A 12828-nucleotide genomic window follows, 5' to 3' on the forward strand; every position below is an offset into this window, starting at 1 on the left:
GTCTCCCAAACTGTTTGAGCCAAACAACCATCTTCCATATCCAGAGGGCCTAGTCCGGTCCCATGGGGATTTCACAGCCACCAGTCCATAGTTCATGGGCTTCCACTAGTGTGGCCGGTCATCTCTGCATGTCCTCCCATCATGATCTCAATGTCCCTCACCTACAGTATCTCTCCTCTCTCTCATCAACTAGATTCCTGGAGCTTAGCCTGGTGCCTGGCCGTGGATCTCTGTATCTGCTTCCATCTGTCACTGGACAAAGGCTCTATGATGACAGTTAGGTTATTTGCTAGGCTGGTCACCAAAGTAGACTGGTCCAGGCACCCTCTGGACCACTGCTAGCAGACCAAGGTGGGATCAACCTTGTGGATTCCTGAGAGCTTCCCAGAACCCTGCCTCTTCCTATTCCCATGATGTCCTCATACATCATGGTATCTCCCTCCCCTGCCCTCCCACTCTGTCTCTGTTTCAGCTTAACCCTCCCGTTTCCCTATGTTCTCATGCCCCACCCATTGCCATCTGCCACCCCCCCAGTCCACTCATGTAGATCTCATCCACTTCTCTTTCACAGGATCATCCATGTGTCCCTTCTAGGGTCTTTTCCTGTTCTCTAGACTCTCTGGAGTTGTGGGTTGCAGTCTGGCCATTCATTCCCTCACATCTAGTATCCACTTATGAGTGAGTACAGACTATGTTTGTCTTTCTGAGTCAGGGTTATCTCCCTCAAGATGATATATTCTAGATTCATCCATTTGCCTGCAAGTTTCATGATATCATTGTTTTTTACTGCTGAGTAGTACTCCATTGTGTCTATGTGCTACATTTTCTTTATCCATTCTCCAGTTGAGGGACATCTAGGTTGTTTCCAGGTTCTGGCTATTATGAATAATGCTGATATGAACATAGTCGTTATTTTATGGAAACTTGATAATTAAATTCTATTAATTGATAATTGAGTTTAATAATGATCTTAGTTAATGAAAATCTCTTGAACTTGTTTTGAGAAAAGAATGGAGTAGGAACAAAAGGTGAAACAAAATGAGAAAATGATGGCAGAGCCTATGAAAGTAACTATTTTGAAGAAAATGGTTTAAGTTTGATAGATCTCCTGTACAGAAATAGTCCACATTGGATTTCTAAAATACAGTACAATATTGTTGTTTAATGAGCTGTAAGTAGTGAATGCCTACAAAGGAAAACTGATTATTTAGCTATTCCCCACAAGGAATCCTGCCAATTTCTATGACAATTACTTCTCTATTTTTATCATGTGTTGGAGTTATACTGTATATCATTACTGTTTTCTCACTTCTAGAAACTTCTATTTTTGGGAAAACTCTTTTATTAATTCAGAATTACTCTACAAATGAGGTTACAATAAAACTGATTAGGCAAACTTTGCTTTCAGTTATTTTATTTTTTATTTTTATTTATTTTATTTTTTTGAGACAGGGCTTCTCTGTGTATCTTTGGAGCCTATCCTGAAACTCACACTGTAGCCCAGGCTGGCCTCGAACTCACAGAGCTCCGCCTGCCTCGGCCTCCAGAGTGCTGGGATTAAAGACGTGTGCCACCACCACTCAGCAGGTTATACTGTGTCTGATAAAATCCAGTTGTTTAATTGGATTTAGGTTTCTCAAAACTCAGAAATATGCTTACAAAAGTTTTCTTAGAGTAGGTATACATACATGGCCAATGCCTCCCTATGTGCTCATGGTTATTGTTGTCAAATAATAATTGTTATCAAAGAATGATTTTCTAGCAGTTCTCCTCTAATTCTCCTTCTGGGATAATTTCCCATGATCCTTATTAGATTAAAATCACTCATGAAATATCTGTGATTTGGCCATGCCATTGTGTCTGTTACTAGCTTCTCTTAGTGTCTGGAAACATAAATGAGTGAGAAACTTATTGACTCATCAATTTCTGTTTTCTGAATGTTTCTTGGTGAGTGGTGCATTTTGTAACAGATATGCCAAAAACTAAAAACAAGTCAACTAAAGATTATGTATGATAAATTTACATTATGACTTCCAGTTTAGTGTTTTTATGGGATTCATAAGTTTATGAACAAGTAGGTTTCTGACTTTTATGCCTCTCTTGGGCTCTTACCCTTCTTTTGATCCATCTTGTTCATTGTTGTTGTTGTTATAGCTTTGTTTTATTATATGTTGTTTTGTTATTTTTTTAAAAAAATATAAATGACTGAATGAATAAATGAATGAATGAATGAAAACCTAGCCACTAGGATAAATGTTAACAACTGAACTGTCACTGATACTTGCTAAGAGCGGGAAAGTCAGTTTTTTTACCCAATGAAGTGATACTAGGTATATCAACTGCTGCAGGCCATGCATCATTTTCAGGAGTAGTTACCTAACATATAATGGACTTGCCAGCATTTTCCTATGCTTTTATTTGGTCATAGTTTTGGAGGTTTTGTTTGTTTGTTTGTTTGTTTGTTTGTTTGGGTGGTTGGTTGTTTGGTTGGTTGGCTGGTTATATATTTCTTTTTGGGTGTTGTTTTCTTGTTGTATTATGTTTTTGTTTGTTTTTTGAGAAAGAATTTAAAGTTGAGTGGTGAATCAGTATGGCCCACATAGCTTCCTGTGTTTGAATGCTTGGCCTGCAGAGACCGGCATTATTAAGAGGTATGTCCTTATTAGAATAGGTGTTGCCTTGTTGGAGGAGATGTTTCACTATGTGGGTAGGCTTTTAGGTCATACATGCTCAAGTCATGCCTGTGAGTTAATCTCTTCTACTGTCTGTATATCGACATGTAGAACTTTCAGGTCTGTCTCCAGTACTGCATCTGCCAGCGTGATGCATTGCTTCTGCCATGATGAGAATGGACTAGACTTCTGAAAGTGTAAGCTAGCTGCAATGAATGGTTTCAATTTATAAAGAGTCATTGTAGTCATGGTTTCTCTTCACAACAACTGAAGCACTGACTAAAGTGGATGGGTAGATAGGGGGAGAGGATCTGGGAGGACTCAGGGAGGGAAAGAATATGTTTAAAATATATTTAAAGTTAAAACTATTTTAAATAATAAAATACAATTAAATAAAAAAGACTCTGTTATGTCATTATATGGTTTTATTCACAAGTCAAATAAAATAATGGTTTATTGTATTATATAGATTTTTTTTAAAATTTTCAGTGAAATTCATATCACCAATACTTTAATAAAACATATAAATGGGATAGTGTAACTGAAAGTTTCCTGCATCCTGCCTGGTCTGCAACTGCTCAGACTCAAATAAAAACACATAGGCCTATATTATTTTTAAACTATGGCCATGGCAGGCTTTTTGCTAGCTAGCTCTTATATCTTAAATTAACTAATTTCTATAAATCTATACTTTGCCATGTGGCCTGTGGCTTATTGGTACTTTTCATCTTGCTTCTTCTTCTGGTGGCTAGCAGCATCTCTTCTGATCTCCTTTTCTTTCTTCTTCTCTTTCAATACGGCAGCACATACACTAAAATTTCAATGATACAGAGAAGATTAGCATGGCCCCTGAGTAAGGATGACATGCAAATTTATGAAGCATTCCATAGGACCCCATGGCTTTGTGAGGTTGCGTGAAGCACAGAGTGCAACCATGCAATCTATGCGCATGTGTGGAGTAGCCACATGGGTCGGAGTATGCAGGCACAGCCCAGCCTTTATAAGCCAGCACCGTATTTCCTGGCTCCACTTTCTCTCTTGACCACCTGTGTTTGTCACAGGCCTGTTCACGTTTCTCTCTTTCTATCCCATCTTAAGAAAACTCTTGTTAGTGGATTTGTCATGTTTCCTGACATTTCCTTGCAGGGTAAGAGTGCAGCCAAATAACTAACAGTGGCACATGCCTTAATTCTAACATTAGCTAACCATGGAGGTCTGGAGGTCTGTACAGACAGAAAGTGACAGAGCTTTGTAGGAAGAGGAAATGATGTAGCTGGACAGAGAGCGATTCAGATGGCAGAAGAACAAGGCATATATACATGCGTAGAAAGGAAGTAGCTCGCATTTGGAAGCTACTGAGTTGGTTATGTAAGGATGCCTAGTGGCTTTCCCTATTTCCCTGACCTCTCTAAGTATTTCACCCCTATATTTGGCTCCATGTTTTTAATTTAATAAGACCATTTAGAAATTAATCTACAAGATAGTTATGATTACTTTGTAGACTGAGAACATATATTGAAACATTATAGGGTATAATATATATATATATGTGTGTGTGTGTGTGTGTGTGTGTGTGTGTGTGTGTGTGTGTTTATAGATTAAATAAAAAATATAGAGCATCAGAAAACAATAGATAATAGTCAACAGTAACTGCTAGACTCTCTGGGAAATAAACTGCAGTATTGGAGAGCAGCTATCATATGAGTTGGGTAGCCATGAAAAATAATAGTTTCAATAGCAAAGAAATAAAGGAAACTCTTTTAGTTAGCTGAACAAGAGTGCTTAAAGTCCATTCCTGGGAGCTCAGACCCAAAGACAACTTAGAGGGAGGAAAGGAGGTGGGGTTCTGATGGTTTAAATGAGAATGGCTTCCATAGACTCATAGGTCTGGATGCTTGGACACTAGGGGGTGTAGCTACTTGAGAGGATTAGGAGAGGTGCCCTTGTTGGTGGAAGCTTGTCATCAGGGAGAGCTTCAAGGCTTTTAAAAGTCTAAACCAGGCCTCTCTTCCTCCTGACTGCATATCTGCATGTAGAACTCTCAGCTACTTCTCTAGTACTATGTCTGCCTGCATGCTGCTGTGCTCTCTGCAATGATGATAATGGATTAAACCTCTGGGAACATAAGCAAGACCCAAATTTAATTCTTTCTGTTATAAGAGTTGTCATGGTCATGGTGTCTTTTCTCGGCAACAGAACCCTGATGAAGACAAGAAAGTAGGTGGCAACTATGTGTACCTACAGAAGTAGCAGTGGAGTCCAAAGGTAGAGGGAACACAGATACCAAAAATACAATCAAGACTGCAAGCATCACTGAGAAGATTTTAAATCCAACCCTACAGGAACCTTAAGTATATCGAGCCAGATGACACAGGTTCCAAGGGAAATTATCTTAACGTTTTCCTGTACTAACTGAGAGAAGTGAAGCAAATTACAAATGATGCCTGATGAGTTGGCAGCTAGAAGTCTATAAAGTAAAAGGTCTCCCCAGCATGCTTTAAGAACACAGGCAATAGCCAAAGGACTATTCTCAGAGTACTGGTATTCAGATTGCCTCCAGCTAATCCGTGAGGGGAAAGAAAAAGTTCAAGTCTTAACTGTAGTGCTACAAATATGTACATTGTCTGAGTAAGATTTGGTTGATTGGCTTAACTGAAATAGGAGATCCAGTTTCTGTGTGCACCATCCCCTAGCTGGGATATTAGATAATATAATTCAGTGGTTCTCAACCTATGGGTCGCAACTCTTTTGTGGATGAATGGTCCTTTTGTGGGGGTCACATATCAGTTATCTTGAACATCAGATATTTACATTATGATTCATAACGATAGCAAAATGTTAAGAAGTAGCAACAAAATAATTTTATGTTTGGATTAAAGGGTCATAGCATTATGAAGGCTGAGAACTACTGATATAAGAAGTAATCTGTGACACAGCAGGCTTGTATCACTTTCTACTTCCTGTGAGTAGATACAATGTGATCATGTGACGAGCCAGCCTCTTTGTGTAGATGAATTTCTAAATGATCTTATTAATAGAAAACGTGGAGCAAGATATAGGGGTTCTGAGAGAGAACAGAGGAATAGGAACAGCCACAAGCTAACCTCACCTCACCAACTCCGCAGCTTCTAAAAGTGAGATACTTCCTGTCTACCCATGCCTGTATGACTTGCTGTTCTGCCATCTGATTTGCTCTTTTTGAGCTACATCACTTCTTCTTCCTGCCCATCTCTGTCATTTTCTGTCTGTTTGTACAGACCTCCAGACCTCCTTGGTTAACTAGTGTTGGAATTTAAGAAATTATTATGGCTCTGTTCCCAGTGTGGCCTTCAACTCACATAAATCCAGACAGATCCCTGCTCCCAAGTGATAGGATTAAAGATGTGTGTTAACATTGCATGAATTTTGTGTTCACTTCTAATGGCTGTTTTTTCACTCTGATCTCCAGGCAAGCTTTATTTATTAGAGCACAAATAAAATATCACTACATTCCCCCTTTTTTTGTCTAATAAAAAAATAAAAAATAAAAAGTTATAACTATATAAGAAAAACTATATACCATAAGTACAATAACTATATATAATATATTCAATCAATTAATATATCAACAATGTCTAATCCACTTGCATTTGATAAATTCAGCGAAAATATTCCATTATCTATTCTATTTTGTTGAGTCCAAAATGTACCTAATTCACTTTCTATTCTAACTTATAGCACCAATAGAAAACTGTCTTATGATGTCTTTCAATCCTACACACTTAACACCTCTTAGTAAGTTTATTTTCTAAATTTCTTAACAAGGAAAACTGTAACTACAGCAATCTAATCCCTCAGATACCCAGGGAGAAATAATATTAAATAGTAAAACAGGAAGTGCAAACAAGTGATTTCCAAAAAATGGGACATATGATAAGAGCATCTTCTTATAAAATAAGAAGTAACACAATGAAGTAAAAATGGTACTGAAAGTATAGTGTAAGGTAATTATAGATAAAATAAAAAATATACAGACAAAAAAGAAAAACAAAGGACAAGAAAAGGTCATGTAATTATAATAAAGATTTGTCAACAAAAGTAGATAAATATATAAAGGGTGATAAAAATAAATACTAAAGTTATTTTATACAATAAAGATACTATCAGTATGTAGGCAAAAGGAGAAGAATAAGAATACAAGGAAGAAAGAAATGAAATACTGGAGCAGATTCATGTTAATTGGGATTGCCATATATATTTATACACACTGGCTTTTCTATATTTAGGCTAATATATTCCCATAATGTACAGAAGTTAGGTGTCTATAGACCTGTTATCATTTTAACAGGCTTCCTATTTTCCTACCACAGTTTCCAAAGGTCACAGTGACTTTTGCGTTAGGACCATGGGCTTTACTGTTTCCCCCTACTATCTGACCCCCTCTGGAGTATCTCCAGAAAGTGACCTATGGGCTACTTAAGAGGTGTTCAGCAAGTTCACTGTTAGTGGGAGAAACAAGAACAAAAAGAGGACCAGTATGAATGGAGGACCTACTCTTGTCCTTGGTGAACTCACTAAGCATAGGTCCCCTGGCAGGAGTGCTTCAGAATGTGAATCAGCCCTCTGTCCTCAGGTTCAAGGCTATCAGATGCCATGGTTATCTTATTTGATGAGGTCTTCATCATTTCCTGTGGGAATCCCTACTACACCCTTTTCTGCCTAAACCAAGCTTCTTGCTGTCTGCATTCATCAATTCAGTATCTTCCCTCTTTGAAACTGTTTCCAAGGGCTCTCACTCATCAAGAGGTGCAGCATTTTGCCTCATAGACTAGTCACTTTGTCACCACTTCTTTTCATGCCTGTAGTATAGCTTGTTTAAAAAAATAAAAAGAAGTTCCTCCTCAAGATGGTCTTGGCCACTGACCTCCAAGTCAGAGAGGACAGTGAGCAGAGTGGAATTCTTTCCCACTGCTGACACCTGTCAAGGGAATCACTTCTCATCAAACCTTTAACTGTATTGAAAGCTTGTGAGCACTGTACACTTGTAAGGGTGGGACTACCAGACTCTTTTCTCCATGGCTACCTGGCTTAACTTTTGGAAACGGCACTAATTTCCACTTGCCCAGCTAGGGAGCAGGACTGACTAGTTTGGCTTAGGTGTTCTTTGGTAGATGACTTGGTTTTTATCCTTCAATTTTGGCTGTTCTGTCTCAATGTTCCCAAATTGCTGTTCTCCCCATTTTTCATTTGCATGTTTAACTTATTTTATCCTTCTGACATGTTTTGTCATCAAAATCACGCAGTAGTTGCATCTAGTGTACCATCTTACCCAGAAGTCCATTTATTCTTTTGAAATCATCTGAGAGGTTTGAAATGTAAATTTTTATTTATTCTGCATGTGTTCTACAAAAGTTTCCATACATTTATAAAAAGAATGTAACTTAAAAGAAAATTTACTGAAATTATATGACACCTAATTCAGCGAGGGCTTACAGAGATAAATGTCCATTTGCATAGATACAATACACAAACATACACACATATATTTTATAAATAAAATTCTGGGTGGTGGTGGTCTTTAATCCCAGGGTGCAGGAGTCAGAGGCAGGCAAATCTCTGTGAGTTCGAACCCCGCCTGAGCTACAGAGTGAGTTCCAGGAAAGGCACAAAGCTACATAGAGAAACCCTGTCTTAAAAAACCAAACACCCAAACGCCCCCCCCCAAAATAAAACAAATATATGCAACATACACAAACATTTGTGTGAAATACAATAATGTATCACTCATATTTTATATCATATTAGTGATTAATTTATCAATAACATGGTGAAAATTGGTGCAATAAAAATGTTTCTAAACTCATCTGGTTTGGATAAATAAAAATGCTGTTTGGCCAGTGGCCAGGCAGAAAGTATAGGCGGAACAAGAGAGAAGAGAATTCTGGGAAGTAGAAGGCTGGAGAGGGACACCGCCAGCCGCTGCCATGAAAAGCAACATGTAAAGACACTGGTAATTTAAGATAGAAGAAACAGATAACAAGAAGCCTGCCACGGCCATACAGTTTCTAAACAATGTCAGTTTCTGTGTGCTTTCTTGGTTGGGTCTGAGCGACTGTGGGACTGGCAGGTAAGAGAGATTTGTCCTGACTGGGCCACGCAGGAAAACTCTAACAACACTCATCAGTTAGAGAAATATTATTATTCAAAACATTGAGTTTCAAAATCTACATTTTATATGTTTGTGTACTTATTTTTACACTATTTTCTGACTAAATGGTGATAACATTTTTAAAAAACTGGAACAAGGAAACCAAACAGAACTTCCATGGAGGAGTGCCTACTGAATGATTACTGTTTTCTCTCTAATATTTTTCACATAAGGCTCATAAGCTGAAGTTCAAGTAAAAAAAAAAATAAGTTATGACTTTTTTCAAAAACAAGTGTTAGAATTAAATTGCTGATATTTTCTTTTTAGTATTTTACATATAAGTTAAATATATACATATATATATATCTTAAAATCTATCTTTATTATATGTATTCAAATAGATAAAGTTCACAATTAAATAATTTCGTCTGTCTTTTAAAAAGTCTGTAAGTTACCATTGGATAAATAAGGAAAAATTAGGAGAATCAATTTACTTCTAAATTTGAAAGCCAAATTTTCAAGTATAAAACAATAATTTGTATCTTGATTTTTATTCATTTTTTGATTTGGCTTAATAACAGATAGTAAAAAGACAATATTTAGTGATATAATATATGGAAATTATACATACATGTTAAATTATACATGGATATTGTATATATGAATACAAGTATTTCTATACAAACACAATTCTCTACATTTTTATGAAGAATAACATTTGTTACATAAGACAGATTTAAAATCTTGGGCAGAATCCAATATGCTTAGTAGATTTAACTATAAATGTAAGTACATACATATCTCTGCTTGTATACAAGAATAATATTGTCTTATATACACACATACACACACACAGAAACTCTGGGGAAAATGAAACTTGATTTTCTTTAGTTTTCCTGAAAGCTGCTTATACTAAGACAAAAAAATCAGTCATCTTATTCATCTCTTGGGTCTCTTAAATGAAAATAGCTGCATTATTCTGTATCACTCATATTTTCCTATCCTATGAATTATTAATACATCAACAACATAATGAAATTTTCATGGGAACAATAGAAAGTGTTTCTAGGCTCACCAGTCAAAAACATATTATACAAAATAGTGAGTTTCAAAATAGAACTTTTTATTTTAAAATGTCAACCCAAGACACAATAGTAAGGTAAAAACTTAGCTAATTTTAATTTTTTTTTCTTTAATGCGTAAAAGCTTTATATATTTCAGCTCTTGAGTATATGTAGAATAAGATGCACCTAGGTCTTTGAGTATTTTTTTCCTCATAATTATTGATTGGCAACAATCAAAGTCAAGGATGGTAATTTACACTAAAAGTGATTGGTTTTATTCTTGCCTGTGTAAATTTATGTGACAATGTCACATTTATTAGCTTAAAAGCAGTCATAAACCATATAATAATAATCAATGAGAAAAGATAAAATTGACCGTAAACATATCTCACTATTTACAAAGAACACTACATTGATTATTTCTCTAAATAGTATTTGTATATCTGTATATGAACACTGATAAGTATATATACAGTATAATATCTGCATGTATGACTCCTTCTGAACAAATCAATTAACTTAATTGACAATTCATAACAGTCAACATGAAGCTGAAGAAAGTAAAGACATGGAGAAAATGTCACACAGGAAGTTGGGCATATTGGAGCCCTGGAGCAAGAGTGTAGTCCTCTGCATTTCTCTACTTCTGGGTTCTTGTTGAGAGAGTTAATGAAAGTCATTGAAGTATCAGCTTGCATCTGTAGCCACATGGCAATAAAAGTTCGTCCTATAATGTTCAACATCATGCGTAATAGCAAATGCTCAGTATTGTAAGATAAATTTTTCTTGTGCATGCTTATGATTTTATGTCTTGTATGGAAAGCATTTTCACATGAAAGCAGTAAGGATGGAAATAAATCTGTTATATAAAAGATAAAGTTCCTGCAGCAGAAATAATTGCCCCCAAATGATGTGCACTATACATCCCATGGACCACATTTCATTTTAAAGATTGTACCGGACAAACGTTATACAAGTGTGTCTAGAAGAACTGCATTGATAAGCTCTAGTCAATGAATTATGGTTGGACATTATAGAATAATACAAAACTTAATGTATATTTAATATTTTTAATAAATTTATTAATTTATTAATGAAATTCTGAGCAAGCAATATGAGCAAAATTGACACAATAGCCAATTATTCTATCAGCAGTTAATTTTTTCAGTGAGTGGTTTCAGATGTCTTAAGCATCAATTTCCTTTGTGTAACGTCTTGATATTAATAGTAATGCTGCTGCCACTAACACGTTACATTTTCAAAGTAGTGGCACAAGATTATTTTTGTTCCTGTTGTAGTGGTTGCTGTGTTGTCTGAATTTTCTTTTATGCTAGCCTTTGTTGTAACTCCCAGGATCACAGCCCTTCTCATAGTGTTGTAGGAAATGGGAATTTTTGTGACAAGAAAGGCATATGTTTGCTAGAGACATTGAAAAATAAGCCAAAACTCATGCAAATTTTGAGACTGACCATTCTATCAGCTGCTTTTCAGTCCTTCTATTTTTTATACGTATACCTTGACTTCATTGCTTCATTAGCACATTAGGCACTTGTCCCATTTCGTCTTTCAGCTTCTGAATAACCATGGCTTTGTATCTATATCAACTAGTCTCAATTATGTGTTTGAATATAACTCTTTTACATATCTCTCTTCCCCTCTTTCTCTAACATACACATACACACATATATATGAGGACTCCCACCTCTTGTGAAGTGTGTTTTATTTAAAAGTTCCAGGTTTATCATATCCTATTCTATGTTTACTGAAAGTATATAAACTTTGTTTTTTTTTTTTGGAAATGAATAGGTATATGCATGCAAATGCAAAGAAATGTATTGCATATTTTGTCTTTAAGCCATAAATCTTCATGGAAACTTTCTAGCAGCAAGGTAGGGATAGAAATCAGTAGCTCCTGAGTTAATTGCTAATAGTCTATTTTCTGGAGAACTTCTCTGAGTATCACTATGTTATGTCTTTCTCTTGCTTTATTTTTATTGTTGGTTAACTTGATAATTTTCTTTCATTAGAGGCACTTTCTTTTATGCAATTAGATTTGGTATTTGGAGTTCCTTCTATCTTATTATTTTATTTGTGTTTTAATTTTACATATCAGGCATGGGTTCCCTGTCCTCCCCCCTCACACCCTCACGCCCAGCTTCCCCCAGCCCCTCCCCTCCATTCCCATCTCCTCCAGGGCCAAAACTCCCCTAGGGATTCAGCTCAACCTGGTGGATTCAGTACCGGCAGGTCCAGCCCCCTCTTTCCAGGCTGAGCAAAGTGTCCCTGTGTAAGCCCAAGGTTCCAAACAGCCAGCTCATGCACTAAAGACAGGTCTGGGTCCCACAGCCTGGATGCCTCCCAAACACTTCAAGCTATTCAATTGTCTCACTTATCCAGAGGGCCTACTCCAGCTGGGGGCTCCACAGATTTTGGTTGATAATTTATGTGTTTCCATTAGTTTGGCTATTTGTCCCTGTGCTTTTCCAATTGTGGTCTCAACAATTCACACTCTTATAGTCCCTTCTCTTTCTCAAAAATTAGACTCCTGGAACTCTACATGGGGCCTTGCCAAGGATCTCCATATCCACTTCCATCAGTTATTGGATGAGAGTTCCAGCATGACAGTTAGGGTGTTTGGCCATCTGATCCCCAGACTAGGTCAGATGAGGCTTTCTCTGGACCATTGCCAGTAGACTACAGTGGATTTATCATTGTGGATTTCTGGATAGTCAGGATTAACATAGTAAAAATGGTGATCTTACCAAAAGCAATGTACTGATTCCATGCAATCCCCATCAAATTACCAACACAATTCTTCAAAGACCTGGAAAGAATAATACTGAACTTCATATGGAAAACAAAAAACCCAGGATAGCCAAAAGAATCCTGTACAATAAAACAACCTCTGGAGGCATCATAATCCCTGATCTCAAGCACTACTATAGAGCTACCAGAATAAAAACAG

General features: G+C 36.6%; 1 non-coding gene across 1 annotated transcript; it reads left to right on the plus strand.

Annotated features, from left to right (window-relative positions):
* The first annotated feature begins 3461 nt into the window (after nucleotides 1-3461).
* LOC118591726 lies at nucleotides 3462-3566 on the plus strand. Its single transcript, XR_004946014.1, has one exon. It is a non-coding gene; the product is annotated as a U6 spliceosomal RNA (small nuclear RNA).
* Nucleotides 3567-12828: the final 9262 nt, after the last annotated feature.

This window comes from Onychomys torridus, chromosome 9 (genome assembly GCF_903995425.1).
Source record: "Onychomys torridus chromosome 9, mOncTor1.1, whole genome shotgun sequence".
Lineage (NCBI taxonomy): Eukaryota > Metazoa > Chordata > Mammalia > Rodentia > Cricetidae > Onychomys > Onychomys torridus.